This window comes from Saimiri boliviensis, chromosome 5, assembly GCF_048565385.1.
Source record: "Saimiri boliviensis isolate mSaiBol1 chromosome 5, mSaiBol1.pri, whole genome shotgun sequence".
Classification (NCBI taxonomy): domain Eukaryota; kingdom Metazoa; phylum Chordata; class Mammalia; order Primates; family Cebidae; genus Saimiri; species Saimiri boliviensis.
In genome coordinates this window covers 148,520,563-148,537,056 of record NC_133453.1, presented here as the reverse complement: position 1 = coordinate 148,537,056, position 16,494 = coordinate 148,520,563, and the positions used below count along the sequence as shown (strand labels likewise).

At 34.3% G+C, this 16,494-nt stretch overlaps 1 protein-coding gene across 5 annotated transcripts in view; it reads right to left on the bottom strand.

Annotated features, from left to right (window-relative positions):
- LOC104650394 (uncharacterized) overlaps positions 1-16,068 on the bottom strand; it is a 64,971-nt gene extending 48,903 nt beyond the window's left edge. For all 5 annotated transcript variants that reach the window (XM_074398641.1, XM_074398643.1, XM_074398644.1 and 2 more), the window contains exons 1-7: positions 8,528-16,068; positions 8,006-8,078; positions 6,434-6,563; positions 5,887-6,091; positions 5,101-5,446; positions 3,939-4,096; positions 1,822-2,009 (exon numbers count right to left, since the gene is read on the bottom strand). The gene's annotated coding sequence lies outside the window, so the exon portion shown is untranslated. The remainder of the gene's footprint in view (positions 1-1,821; positions 2,010-3,938; positions 4,097-5,100; positions 5,447-5,886; positions 6,092-6,433; positions 6,564-8,005; positions 8,079-8,527) is intronic.
- Positions 16,069-16,494: the final 426 nt, after the last annotated feature.

Here is a 16,494-nt window from a genome sequence, read left to right as displayed (position 1 = left end):
AAATAATTTGTGAACTCACTGTGGTTTGTTTTTGCTTACTTACTACCATGTTGAGAATGCAAAAACAAATCTTTTATAATTTCCTAATGAATTTGCCCATGAAAATATACCATCATCTTTCAAATATCCATCTTTCTCATCAACTTTACATATATGACTCTTATTATTTCATCAGCCCATTGTCACAGTCATCAAATTCCTGCACCATCACCTTGTGAATGAATCTATTAAGCCACTCTAAAACCATCAAACATGCAGCTATCACACCCAGGCAATCAATGTATCCGTATCTTGATCCCTACATTTATTGAAGATTCTAGCTAACCATACTTGTATTCATCAATCTAAAGATTTATAGATATACCATTCCATTTTCAATCCATTCCAATTCTAACATCTAGGCATATAACCATCTGCACCTTCACTAAATGATTCCACTGTTGCACATATCCATACATACAATCAACTGGTTTCTAAAACTTGCATTCTCCGTTCTTCCACCCAGCCATCTGCTCGTATTCTACTTTCCATCCATTTCTTATTTAATATGCCCAATTTTGCATGCATCCATTATTGTATCTGAAATTGTATTAGAAGATTATTTTATCTGTCTCTCTGGGCTTTATTCTAAATCACCAGTCCCACATAATTTCATCCACTAGTTATTAAATCCACATAATCAGGTAACAGAAAGAAAATTTCACTGAGATTGGGAACAACGGCTCATGCCTGTAATCCCAGCACTTTGGGAGGCTGAGGTGGTCGGATCTTCTGAGGTCAGGAGCTTGAGACTAGCCTGGCCAACCCCATCTCTACTGAAAAACAGAATTAGCTTGACATGGTGGTGGGCGCCTCTAATCCTAGCTACTCAGGAGGCTGAGGCAGAAGAATCACTTAAACCTGGGAGGTGGAAGAGACGCCTGGACTACTCGTCAGGAGTTTACCACCTTGATCAAATACTTCAGGAGCTACCTCAAGTCCTTCTGAAGAAAGTAACAGAAGAGAAGAGGCTGGGATATATTTAGAACTGATGCTCCTCTCACAGAGAAAGTTTCTTCACTCACTATTCCAATTATTTTAAAATGCTATCTTCACATATAAGGAACTTTATCAAGAATGTCTGTTCTTCCTAAGATATTGCAAAATCCCCTTTCATTGTTTTACTTATAACTTATTCCACAATGAAGACTCATGTATTCCACAACTCATTAGCTCATGCATCATCCCATTATGACAAAATTCTGTTGAAACCCCAGTACAATTTCAGTGACCAGCCAGGGCATCATAAACAAACATGGTTATGTTACAGGGATGCAAACACCATATTGCTATTTTTACTTCCTATAGACTAGCTCTCCCATATTTGTACATTATATCCAAGAAATTATCTCATAGTGGTATACAAACATCCATCAATCCTTACTGCTTCATGTGTTAGGAGATGAACTATGGATTTGTCACAGATGATACACATTTACAAAATATCAAATTCCTACCCATATGTTTTATATTTTACACAATAAGCAGCAACATCTGATTTTCCCTACATGTTGCTGAAAAAATGTCAAACTTCTGGACTTTTGCTAATCTAATAGTAGAGAAATGAATTATATCTTAGTTGTATTTTTCAACTGTTATTATTCTTATGAGCAAATCTAAGAATCCTTTTATATGTTAACACCACCGAACTAGGTGTTCATGTCATTATTCCTATGAACTGGTATTTTCCCCCCCAATGTGGGAAACTTGACTGCATAAATTGTGGTAGTGGGGGACTGTGTTCTATTAACTGTTATTTTTAATTATGTATCTTACACATACCAAAGGTTTCAGTCTTAAGTGATGTCAAAACTTTTTCGACTTTGTCATTTCATAATAAAACTATCAGTCTTTGTGTTTCTTCTTGCTTCTACAATTTTAACATCAATATCCTCAAAATTAGACAAATTCATTTTCTGAATTTCTGTAATTCTGTAATGTCTGTAGTAATTCATTTCAAATTCTTCATCCTGTTACAGACCATGAGAGATGAATATAGTTCTTTATCCATTTGGGTAACAATTTCCCCCATGATCGCAGATAACTTTACTACACTTTCTGTTTCTCATGTAATTGAATCAACTTACAGATTTTCCGTTCCAGGACATTACAAAGTCTGTGATACCTAATCAAGTCACCTTCTCCATTCCCGATCTTTACAGTCTTCCTATTTTTTACTCACAAGTGACAATCAAAACGTCTAGCTATAGGTCAAATTATAAATTGACTCATAATATAGAATGAACAAAATATTTCTGTACCATCTAGATTGTCCCTGAGGAACCAGAACACCCAGGAATATGTACACACTCCCATAAATAAGTATATTTAACACCAAAAACAACACATTTATTTAAGGCCCTGGGCTATCATAAGCTTCTTCAATAATATATCAATGTCTCATGTTAAAGTAAGTGTGGCTTTAAAGATTACCAGGCAAATAAACAACAGACATGGCATGTAGAGGAGAAAAAAACACAGAAATGGCATTATTACTCACCTCAAAAATGATTCTCAGAGAATACTACTATGAACATGCTTGCAGAATTCTTAGGTGCTCACTGTTTATTCATGTTATATAATCACTACCTCATGAAAACTGAGGAGTGACACACAGCTCCAGCTCAGAATCTTTACCCCTTCTACACACACACACACACACACACACACACACACACACACACACAGTGGAGATGGGTAAAAGATGAGAGGAAAAAACTAACAACTTTAAGTATTTTTCATTAAAACTAATAGTTTTAGTTCCAAGCAACCAGTTATCACAAAGTATTTTTAGTAGAAACAGGGGTTTCTCCATGTTGGTCATGTAGATAAATTAATTATATCTTAGTTGTATTTTCAATTGTCATTCTTATCAGCAAATCTAAGAATCCTTTTACATGGCTAAGCACTTTATGTATCTTGGTATATACTTGGTATGTGTAAGATATAGAATTATAGATAACTTGGTGATTTTTTACATTTTAGCTTCAAAAATGGTTGTAAATATTTTTAAATTTTCCAATTTTCATGAATGTGTTATTTTTGGCATTTTTATTTGAAGGTTGAATTCCTTCGACATGTATCATCTCATTATCTTTTTAAATATTTTTAATTAACATAACAAATTCAATATTATTTGAATTTTTTAACTTAATGCCTTAGCTGTATGTTTAGTTTATATATCTTTATTTATGGCTTTGTAAGCCCCCTATGAGTTTTACTAATGTAACATTAAGTGCAGCAAAAATAAAGCGACAAATTAGAAAAAGTTGTGACATCACATAAGACTAAAACCTTTGCAATGTGTAAGATACATAATTAAAGATAAGTGATATTTTACATTTTAACTTAAAAATGGTTGTAAATATTTTTAAATTTTCCAATTTTCATGAATGTGTTATTTTTGGCAATGTTTGAAGGTTGAATTCCTTCTATTTAAATATTTGCAATTAATTAGAAACAATCAATATTAATTGATTTTTAAAATTTAATGCTTTTGCTGTACCTTCAATTTATATATCTTTGTTTATGGCTTTTTAAGCCCCCTATGAAATAAAAGATTAAACAACCATGATCTAAGGGAACTGCAATTAGCAGTTCAATTGCCAAGTGTACTTTCTACTTGCATATATCCTAGAAGTACTTAATAACGTACTTTATCAAGATAATTAAAATGACAAATTGCTAAACAAAGTCCTAATTTCAGAAATTCAGTGAAAGACTACTACGAAAGACATACAAAAAATGTTTTTACGTATCAATTAGGTAAGCTGAATAAGTGATCCAAATCACTCAATTAACAAATACCTAAAAAACGTCTAGTATTAAAAAATACTTTGGAAAAAACTGCACTAGCTGTATCCCCAAATTATTATTCCATTAAAAATAGAAACACCTACCTTGCAGTTGGATAGAAGGCTCAATTTTAAAGACATCTATTCTTTCCTAATTAATCTATTAAATTTGTTGCAAATGAAATACTGCATTTTTTTTCCAACTTGCAAAAATTGTAAGCGTCAAAGGACAGAAAAAAATGCAAGTATAGACAGAGAACATTCTGGAAAAGAAGAGAAATGAAACTCAATAGAATACATGAGACAGTATAAATCATTAGCAATTATTAAAGTATCAAAAAGATGGTAAGTAATGCGAGTTAACAAAAATGTAGCCAATCGTTACGTGGAAATATTCTTGATGATTACGGTAGAACTTCAGAGACAACTACACTAGTCAAAGTGAGTATTTAACGCACTCAACACCAGAAGTATTTAATGCACTCAACACCAGAATGATGATTATGGAGAAAGAAATGACAAAGTAACTCACAAAACAGAAGGCAATACAAATAAATGACACTAACTTAAACATGTTTAAAAAAACCACAAAACTCCAAAGCCATAAAACAGAAGATTATATTTCATATTTCAATATATGACTTCTGTATAACCAAAAAATAAACCACCAGTCAAATGAATGAGAAAAAACATAATTTGCAATTCTAGACAAAATGTTAACATCATTAATCATAAATGAACTCTTCAGGTATCAGTACGAAGAGACTAACAATACAAGGGAAGTGAAAATAAAAGGAACAGAGGAAAATGAAATAGCACAAATGAGTTATAAGCTATACGATACAGTTAACAAAACAGATGAGAAAGTAAGGTCATTATAAATTACATTACCAACCCTTACAAATATTGATTATCCGATGTTTGCACAGGAAACGAAGAATTTGCAAATACTGGGGAAACTTACTCTAGTCATGGGAAGTTTACTCAAAAATGTTTATTTTTGCATAAACTTGGCCCCAGCAATTCCAAACCATAGGAATCACTCCAACAAAGTAGTTAGATACACACCCACACGTATACATATATATGTTTACTACATCGAAAATGTGTAAGTAATAGATCATCCTCAAAACACCACTTGTGTGTCAACTAGTTTATAAAATAATAGACTAGGGGGTAGAAACAGACAAAAAGCATTTAAGTAAAAGTACTATATTGTACACAATTACTATGTCCTGTGAATTTAATGAATCAGTTTTATATTTACCCTGTGATTAGTGAAAATTACGCAATTCATACTTATGAAAGCACTGAGATGAAGCCTTTTTAATTCCACTATGCTGCTTTCTTTGTTCACTAATGTCTGTCATTCCAGCTCCTCAGATATGGTCCAACAGCAACCATGGAAATAATCGTGCCTACTTAAAATTCACTTCAATGACAACTCTATAGGACACTTTCCAAAAATGAGTTTTCTCAGTTTTTCAGCTCTGCAAAGGAGTGTCCACTGAAACAATCATGAAGAGTGTCTCCAAACATCATAAAAAGTATTTTTGATTTTGGTGAAGATGATGGTACAAATAGTAGCACAGCTCCCCTTTTTCAGTCAACACCTGAGAGAATGATAGGGAAAATGAGAAAACGTTAGAAGCAAACTTTAGGTCATCAGTAAGAACTAATAAAAATCTGTCTGTAAAATGATATGCAACAGCCATTCTATTATGAAGAGCGAGCAGGTGGACAAAAATTCCTTTTGGAATATTCTAATAATAAAGGAGGACAGATTTAGCTCTTTCATTTTTTTCTTTTGTTGTTTTTCCTGAGATGGAGTTTCAGTCTTGCTGCCCAGGCTGGAGTGCAATGGCATGATCTCGGCTGAATGCAATCTCCACCTCCCAGGTTCAAGCAAATTCTTCTGCCTCAGCCTCCTAAGTAGCTGGGATTACAGGTATGAACCACCATGCCTGGCTAATTTTGTATTTTTAGTAAACACAGAGTTTCACTGTGTTGGTCAGGCTGGTCTTGAACTCCTGACCTCAAGTGACCCACCCACCTTGGCCTCGTACTGGAATTACAGTCATGAGCCACCGTGCTTGGCCTCTTTTCTTCTTGTGTCTTGTGAAAAACTGACCTCTCCAACATTATCCACATGATGTCTTTGTATCTGGATCCTTTTACCTCTAGGTCACTTGCTGACATACAGAATTATTACATGCAGTATACATGCATTTCTGCACAATAAACGTTGAGAGCAATGCCTAAATATTCAAATGATAATAACAAAAGGAACTCAGCCTATTTGATGAGAAAGAAATAGTAACTATACTAAAAAACATAGAGGCTACAATGAGACTTTGGAGGAGATACTATTCCTAAACTGTCCTGGGCATAATCAAACCAAAGAAATCCATGGACATAACAGTATTGTTTTATGCACCTGTTTCAGGAAATTTCTTACATAGCAACATGTTACCAAATCAAATCTAAATGTCAACTAGCTGCTACAAAAAATCATCAAGCTTATGGAAAACAGGATATATCAACTCCTGTCTAGGCAAACTGCCCCTCCCCAAATCAAGTTAGCACTCAACTGCCCTTACAATCATATTGCTGAAGAAATGAAGAATGCTTCAATGAAAGCACTGCAACAGGTCATTCACTGAGGGTAGGTACCATTCTTGAGATTAAAAACAAAGATGATAAAATATTCCTTCTTGGAACTACCATCTCCTAACAAGGAAAAAGAAGAAACTCTAATGAAACAGCCAAGGTGGCAGGTTAAGTGAATGCTCATGTTGAATTGTATTACAGGTTAACATTTAGAAATACTTCCTCATTATCAATCCTATAGCAAAGTCGACTCTACAACATCATAATGAATTTGGTAATTTTCAATAGTAGCATCTTTTCGTGGTTTCCATGAACTTCACCCTTTATTATATCAAAGAACTGTATGTGCAAACATTTTGTGAAACCTGTACATTTATGAAAACACACATATTGTCAATTTTATAATTTCCAGTATTTGAAACATGGTCATTTCTATTATTAGTTATATTGTTGTATTTGACCATATATAAGTAAACTAAATAAAGGTATTCTTGCTATGTATTCGTGTCTCTGGATGCACCTGTGGCAGGCCAGGTCTCACTAATGCAGGTCTCCATAACAACTGTTTCTTTTTTTTTTTTTTTTTTGGGAGACGGAGTTTCGCTCGTTACCCAGGCTGGAGTGCAATGGCGCGATCTCGGCTCACCACAACCTCCGCCTCCTGGGTTCAGGCAATTCTCCTGCCTCAGCCTCCTGAGTAGCTGGGATTACAGGCACGCGCCACCATGCCCAGCTAATTTTTTTTATTTTTAGTAGAGACAGGGTTTCGCCATGTTGACCAGGATGGTCTCCATCTCTTGACCTCGTGATCCACCCGCCTTGGCCTCCCAAAGTGCTGGGATTACAGGCTTGAGCCACCACGCCCGGCCACAACTGTTTCTTAAATAGTAAAAGCTGAAAGAGTCATTTCCCTTACACAAAAACCGGAATGTCACAAAGGCCCACCTAATTTTGCGTAGGTCTTTCTTGAACCTTAAAGCATGATTAAACAAGTGTTATTGGGGGTCTGAAGAAACTTTCCAGGCCTCCACAAACAAGTTTATCGGTGATCTGAAGGAACACCCCAAACCTCCATGATTTAGTAGGATACAAGATAAGGGTAATCACCTCATCACCTAGACCCACTTAGATTAAGTAAATTTACTGAGGCTCCAGAGAAAGGTCTCCAAGTCTCAGACCTTTGTTACAGATTACTTGTATCTTCAGATGAATACACATTTACACATAGACATAGAGCTTAGAAGGTATACAAGTTCTGGAAAACTTCGTAATTTTGAGTTGGTGTGGCAACCATTTCCAGGTCTTCTTCCTATAACCAGCTGCAGAAATAAAGAGTCTCTTCCTCCCCAGTTCATCTGCATCTTGTTATTGGGCCATGAGAAATAGCAGCCTGACCCTCAGTTTGGTCTGGCAACCAATCTATACCTACACTTGAACAAAATGTATTTTAAAGACTAACTCATTTGATAATTCCAAGGTGCCCCCAAAACACACCTGTACCAGTATTATTTTCCTGAGCTCAGGCAAAACCTTATCACCAAATAGTACCAGAATCTTCTTACCTGTGTAAGAAACGGATGTTCCTGAATACTCGCAGGTTAGCTGCAAGTTAAGTCTTTCATGCATCCTGATTACCTAAGAAAAACAATATCCAATACAGAAACATTTAGATACAAATCAGGCATCAGAACATAGCATTAGGATAATTACAGGCTAGCCAGGCATAGTGAATAGAGAAAACCAAGTATACCAGCAACCAATTCACCTTCTCACTAACTTTAAAACCACAGCTTTTAGAAAAATGCTTACAATATTTAAAATTTATCCCTGGTAATTTTGAATGATCTATAATCTGCAAAGGCCTACTCAACCACTTTAAAAGGAAGCAATCTTTTTTCAGTTTATACCAAGATAATGAAAGATAACTTCCACCTTATCCCTCGAGATACCGCCTCCAACATCTTGATCTACTCAGTACACACAAATACAGCATTGCCACTATGAAAATTTAGTCTCCTTAGAATGTTTCAGTTGATATTTCAGTCATTTGTTTCTCAACCAAAATTTTACTATTTTACACCTACCTCAAATTCCATCTTCTGCTTCTTCCCTTTGGTAATCCAATACTGTTTCATGGCAGTAGCTGCATTACTATCTAAATCACATGCTCTTTGTGAGATCAATCAAAAACTGTTCATAATGGCTGTTGGGAATAAGAAGTTGAATACCACAGCCCACTGTTCCTAGGACGGAGAATGTGAAGGATGAAGACAGGCACAAAGTGGTTGTCTCTTTAAAACTTCCTGTTGTTTAAATGTCCATTTTGAAATATCTTTTGAAAATTTCAGGTACAAAAAGTAGAAGTAGTCCTTCTATTCTCCTTTCTCCACAGAGGACTGTTTAAACTTTGTCATGTCCTTCCAAACAATTTTCGTATCAATCATATTGTTTTCTAGATTTTTGTCAGGTAGCAATATATAAATACGTCCATATACAATCTTTTGATTTTTAACTCATGTGTTACAATTTCAAAGTGTATTAAATAATCACCATTATCACAACACATATTAAATGTCAGAATGACAAGTTGCAAGTGTAATTCATTACTTTTATAATTAACCTTTAATATTTAAGTTAGAAAAACTAGAAACATATGCACAGACCTCTGTAAACAACTAGTTGTTCACTGAAACATGACATAAAATATCAATTTAGCACTACAAAACATATTCCATATAGAAATTGTTTAGTGTTAGAATTACATTCATGTTAAAGAAGCTACAATACCTACACTCTTTCATTATTGACAGGTATCTCAGATATTTTATGATTTTATACCTAACCTATAACACATTTAGCAAATTTTTGAGAACTGGAATAGATAAAGTCCCAGTAGCCAGCCATTAACACTTCAAAACTTTTACAAATTACCAATTTGATTGTCATTGCCAAAGGTCTGCTTAAAAAGACTCAAATGTATACTTTTGATATATCCAGTATTCTTTCCAATACTGGATAGAATCTTTAATAAAATTTTCCTAATTTACATTGTAAACTTGAAATCTATCTATGATTATCATGTATCTGATAGTTTTTAAAAGCTTTCACAAAAAAAGTTTTTCCAAACTCATATAAATATTGAAAGAGACTAGAAAATGGTTATAGACCTGCTTGCTATTTAATGAAAAATTAGCATACATTTAGATGTAACATAAGTGGAAAGCTAGAAATATCTGCAAGCTTAGAAATAGGACAGTAGTTCCACAACTTGTTTTTTAATACAGAGTTTTGCTCTTGTTGCCTGGCCTGGAGTGAAATGGCATGATCGTAGCTGGCTGGAACCTGCGCCCCCTGGGTTCAAGGTATTCTCCTGTCTCAGCTTCCCAGGTAGCTGGGATTACAGGGGCCAGCCACCATGCCTGCTAACTTTTTGTAATTTTAGTAGAGATGGGGTTTCAGCATGTTAGCCAGGCTGATCTCCAACTACTGGCCTCAGGTGATTCGCCCACCTTAGCCTCCCAAAGTGCTGGGATTATAGGCGTGAGCTGCCACACCTGGCCGCTAGTTCCAGAATTTTTGTTTGTTTGTTTTTTGAGACAGAGTCTCATTCTGTCGTCAGGCCGAAATGCAGTGGTGCAATCTCAGCTCATTGCAACCTCTGCCTTCCAGGTTCAAGTGATTCTCCTGTCTCAGCCTCCTGATTAGCTGAGTGGATGCCACCACGCCCAGCTACTTTTTGCATTTTTTAGTAGAGATGGGGTTTCACCATGTTGGACCAGCTGGTCTCCTGACCGTGTGATGCGCCCACCTCAGCCTCCGGAAGTGCTAGGATTATAGGCATGAGGCACTACGCCCCACAGTTCCACAATTTTTTAAATGAAAACACTAATCAGTAAATGAGTGAAAGATTAATATCCTTGAGATATATCAGACCTATGCCACTAAATTTTGGATGTGCATGTGTATATTTATGATATACATGGATATAAATTCAAATAAATTTGCAAAGAGTACAAATAACAAAAGAACAATTATTTAAATAATCTTCTAACACTCAATACATCTATTTAATTTACAAAGGCCATTCCCTTCTCAAGTCTTCCTCTATCTTTCTAAAGATGAAATATCCAGGGGGTTTTGTTTCTTTGTTTGTTAGCAGTATACAATGCACACACAAAAAAATCAATGGTTATTTCTCTTACACAAGAGACCCTAACATTCAAAAAGCGGCAATCTACTATTCCCTCTCAAAACACACAAAAACCAAAATGTTACACAGTAGCAAGAGGGCCAATTAATGATTATCTATTGTTCTACTGAACACCTGAAGGAGTCAATTATGATACTTTACAATGAAATATTTATAAATTTATACTTTGTTGAGACTCCATGCGTCTAGCAAAGGTAGAGCTTTAGAAAATGACATTTGTATCTGTTACTTTGTTTTTGAATACTGTCATGCAGTCCAAGTAAATACAAAACTGTGTTATTCAAAGAGGTAGAACTTTTACTTATAAAAGACATTTCCTATACTGACTATAAAAGTTTATTTATATAATGCCCTATCAACAATATCCCTACAAAATTAAGACTGAAGTTTTAAAAATATAATAGAAGGACTAAACAATGGTTAAAATATAATCTTTTCTGATTACAATTCAAAGTTGAAAATACGCACTTTTACCTTTTTCCTTACACTAACAACCCAACAGATACCAAAATATGTCAAGAAACCCAAAATGTTATCACGTTCATTGCCAAGACATTTGCAAAACACAATGAAACCATGAAATTTTACAATGACTTAATTTATAAAATTGTACTTTGTGAGACCCTATACATCTAAAAATACTAGATGTTAAAAATTAAAATTTTGTATCTATTATTTACAACGTTGTCTTGAATATTGTCATGCAACCAAGGGAACACATACAGAATTTTGTATAGTTCCTAGAGGTAGTAGAAAATCTCTTTAATGAAGTCATTTATATCTTAAACAGTAACAGAAAAATTATGTTATCAGGAAGCACATCTGGAAAGACCAAATGCATTTACATGACGTTTCATATAAGTTTTTTATTTTATTTATTTTGAGATGGAGTCTCACTCTATTACTCAGGCTGGAGTCCAGTGGCACAATCTCGGCTCACTGTAACCTCTGCCGCCTAGATTCAAGCCATTCTTCTGCCTTGGCCTCCCAAAGTGCTGGGATTAGAGGCGTCAGCCACCATACCCACGCTTCATCTATGTTTTTAAAAATATGCAATCTATATATGATATAATGGTAAACTATGTAAGAACGGGTAAGATGCAGAGTCTTGTCATTTCCTCCTCCTAATATCCAAATTAAAACATGATAAATTTTGATTATCTCCAAGGTCCTGGGTATCAATAATCAATTTCACTGCCATGTTAGTTGCAAAAGACAATAGTACTAACAAATTTAAATAAGATATTTTAAAAATTCATACTTTGTCAGACTCTATACATCTAGAAATACTAGATGTTCAATATTATTTCATTTGCTTATTTACAAAAATGCCTTGGTTATTGCCATGCCAAAAAATGAACAAAATATATTAATAAGAATCTATGGTATGTTCTTAAGAAAAATGAATTGCATCATGAACTTCAGTACATCTAGGAAAATAAGATATACCTCTTAATAGAGAGGTTACTTTTACATGAAACTGACCCAAACTATTTAATTAAAGCTAAATTTTACTTTTAAACATGTCAGGGGAAAACCAGTCTATCTCCCTTTCTAACATGACTGCATATACACACTTAATACATAAGCTTAAATATGTGCAAGTAATTTGTCTTCTACAATACCAGCAAAGCAATGAAGACTACAAAAGGGAAAAGAACAGTATCATCAAAAGAAAAATGTCTCTCTCCTCTTTATCAACAAACTATGTATTTACAAAGTTAAAATGTTACAGAATTATGATAAACATGGCTATTTAATAGTAACCCCAAGAGAGCCACCCATATAGAGCTCTTAAAATCATTTGCAGGGCTAAGCAAAGTTTAACAAAGTAATGCTTGGAATATATTTATGTCTATACTATCTATAAAACAACAACAACAAAAAAAAACTGAAGAGGACTGCACAGTCTGGCGATATCCATGGAGGGGGACTGGTACCTGTATCATACCCCCATACCAAAATCAGCACATCTCACTCCCTCAGTCAGCTCTACGGAGCCTATGGTAATGAAAACGGGGTGCTGTTTACCCAGATTTCAGATTCTGCCAATGCTGTACTTTCCAGCTGCATTTGCTTGCAGACAAAAAACCCAGAGGTAGGAAGAGTCAACCTGACAACTGTACATTACAGATACAAAATGACAAAGTATTCAACATCCTTCTCCATGTGCCTCCCAACGAACAAGTGAATCAGGAAGCTAATGCCTATAATGGTAATTTTTAAATATATATACATCAGCAATGTCTATACATTAATAGAAAAAGAATAGATTATTTTAAAGATAGAATCTGACTCTACACACAGCAATCTAAAAATCCCACTCTACCATAGAGGCTTGGTATCCCACTTCACTTCAGCAAACATAAAAAGCTTCTGATCTATATTTTTAAGTAAAATATATCCACCAAATATAACAAATTTCTGCACATTCATAAAGGTAGATGACATATTATATATGGACATATCAACAAATAAAACTCTACATAAACGTCAAATTAAAAAACAAAATAAAGGTTAACACTTCTACTGGTAAAAGATCATTTTCAATCACACTTTAACATTCATATATTGTCTATCTTCATGTATGTGTACGGTGGGTGTTTCTACATACCTAGGAAATTCAGATGTTATTCAAGATGCTTATCTATTATTCACACAGCAGTCAAATGCTCTTCAGCTCTATCCAAGCACCCAACAGCCCAATAAACACAGGAAGGGACAAGCCACCAATTAGATTGGAAGAAAAAAAATATTAAAATGTACATTTTCATATAAAAATGCTTTAGAAAAAACTATCTTATTTTTCAGAACTTCAGAACCCAAAACAAACCCAAAAGACCCCAAAAATCAAACCTCGCAAGAATAAAAACATGCTAACTCTACTGGCAAACAATTCTACTTCTGAATCAAAATATATTTCCAAAAATATGACAGTAATTACATATTCAAAAATGTTATATTTATCTTCTATGTACAATTTATACTCTACATCAACTACATAAATCCTACATAAACATGGCATAGCATTTCTACTGATCAAACTCAAGTGTGTATGCCCTTGCCTAGTAGTTCACTGGTCACAAAATATGCCTATTAAAAATCTGTATGCAGATGCTAAAAAGCAAAAGGTAACATTTGTCTACTCTATATTTAGCAGCCATACAGAATTTCTGGCGATTTAAGAGTATTTCTATTCTATAGCAATAAATATTGTTTATATAGTGATATGTATGCATAAATAAACCTGCATACACAAATACGTGTCAGTAATTCCTACAAATCAAAGAGTAAACATTTAAAGCAAAACAATTATGTATTGTGACTTTTATACACATCTAACAAAATTCCCCTTCAGCTGCTCAAATGTTTACAATAAATGATCTGACTAGGGGAAGAAGGGAACAAAAGCTTTCACTAAATATGTATGTATATATATAGATATGTGTGTGAGTGTATATATTTAGAAACATGCAGACATTACAGGTCCTAGGATTTAAAAACATGTAATAACCATGTATACTGTATATACATAACACAAGCGTTCCACTCATCAGCCAACGACCTAATAAACTCAGGTTTAACATCCCATTGTTAGCATTCCAATAACATACTTAAAATGCCTCTACAAATAGAAACATTTTAAATCAAAACAAGTTGTAATTGATGAAAGTCACATTTCTTTGGCAAACTGGAACTTTTCTATCCTATGCTATTTGACCACATATAGCAATTTTTTTGATATACAAAAAACTGCATATACACCATGTTGTAGCTGTGAGAAACATACTGTCAGATATATATTTCTATTAAGAGACATAGTATTATAATAGAAATTATAAGAACATTCCAATTATAACTACCACAACCTAAAAATTAAGCCCAATGATCCAATGAAGTTTTCTATTTGCAAGCAAAACTAGTTCCATCCCATATGAATTAAAAATGTCTATATATCTAGAAAATTAGATGTTAAAAATATTTAGCATATCCACCAGCAATGATTTAGTGTTTCGAGGCAATTTAATGAATTAATATTCTGAGAGGTGACTTAACACTCCCACTAGCAAAAGGAAAGCAGTCTACCTGTTTACAGTGTAATGTTAACATATATGCAAGACTCCCAGCATCTTAACATGGATTTAAGACTAGAGGCCCTGCAACATATGCTCCTATGCACACAGTGCTCCTGACACCCCACCCTGTTATCTCCAAAATCCACATCTAATATTTGCGTAATACTTACAAAGGCATCTAGAGTCTTGACACTCATATCAGTAACCAATGACATCACTGTGAAACAATTTAATGTCCACCGAAATGCAAAATGTCAGCCATTATCTACGCTGGTTAAGATTTAGTAACAAAATCCTGTTAATTATAGATGCAAAGTAATACAAAAGCCCACCCAACCCTTACCATGCAAGTGTTCATAGAACCTGGCTGGCCTTTTCGGCAATCTCATCATGAAAAGAATCTTACACCATGAAAATTTTAACAGAAAGACCACTGACAAAATAACATCTACATCCATGACTTTCATACATACAGCAGCATTAATAAAACTTTGTAGTTAGAAATTGTATACATTAAGTTTCCCTAGAAAAACATCACAGCAATAAACCAAAATAAAAGCATTTTTAATGTACACAGGATTAGTAAGAGCCCACTCAGTGGTATCTAACAATTATATTTCTACAATCATTTTCTAAAATGTTTCTATATACTTTAGCAAACTCATTGTTAGCAGTATCTATGTGCCAAGAAAATGTCATAAAACAATTATACTTAAGAACTTTATATACTGTATCCTCAAATGCACACAAACAAAATGCCTTTTTTCTAATTAAGATATAAAACACTTGCCATGTCATTTTCTATTGCCCTTATGCACTCAACAAGTGAATACAGAATTGTATACATCTTTAAAACGTGACCTGAGAATTCTTTTCTAACATCTGTTCCAGAATAAAATTCTACTGAGTACGTTTTCAGAAGCTTCCCTAGGAAACCAGCTATTTAGCCACAGCAACCATATAAACAAGCTGAACAGATTCATGTTCAAAAATCTGTTTGCCTTTAACTAATTACTTTCCAAGTAAGATTATGGAAAAAAATAGAACTATTACACATTTAATTTCATTGTCTAGCTTAACTAAGGCACAATGAACAATTCATACACACTTATTATTCAATGTGTGTATTTTCATTTCAATACTATTATCCAAACATAACTTTTCCACATATTTAAACAAACTCATAAGCTTATATATCCAGGAAAAGAAGTTAACACAATTTGAATATCTGGAGCTCTTTCACAATGCTAACACAAGGGTGGGAATGATGTCCTTATTGCACGTGCACACAAGTATATCATGTGCAGGGCTTTTACTGGTAAATCTTTCAAATGCAAGTAGACTCTCCAGAGCAGGAAAAAAAAACCTTCTTGGTTGAAGTTCAAGCAAGTATCAATCTATATTTCTTTCTTCCAAGGCTTTCTAGCTGATGAAGCATCTAGCTGAATTCAACAATGTTACCCTTTCCCTTCTATCCACATATTCCTGCAGGGTTGGCTTGTCAACTTGAGTTTGTGCAGATCAGCCAAAATATTTCAAGTTTTATACATTTGAAACGTCTTTTCAATTCAACAGATAATTCTTTATACATCCACCAAGCTGTGACTCAGATGGCACTTTGGGGAAGAATCTGGAGTGAGTTACTGTTCCGATGCTGTAAGGAGCAGGCGAGTGAGAGTACACCTAGACCACAGCTCTACTGTGGACCATGGCCAAAGACCCTTTAAAGCAGCCATCTCTATGGGGCTTTAGACTTCCACCACAA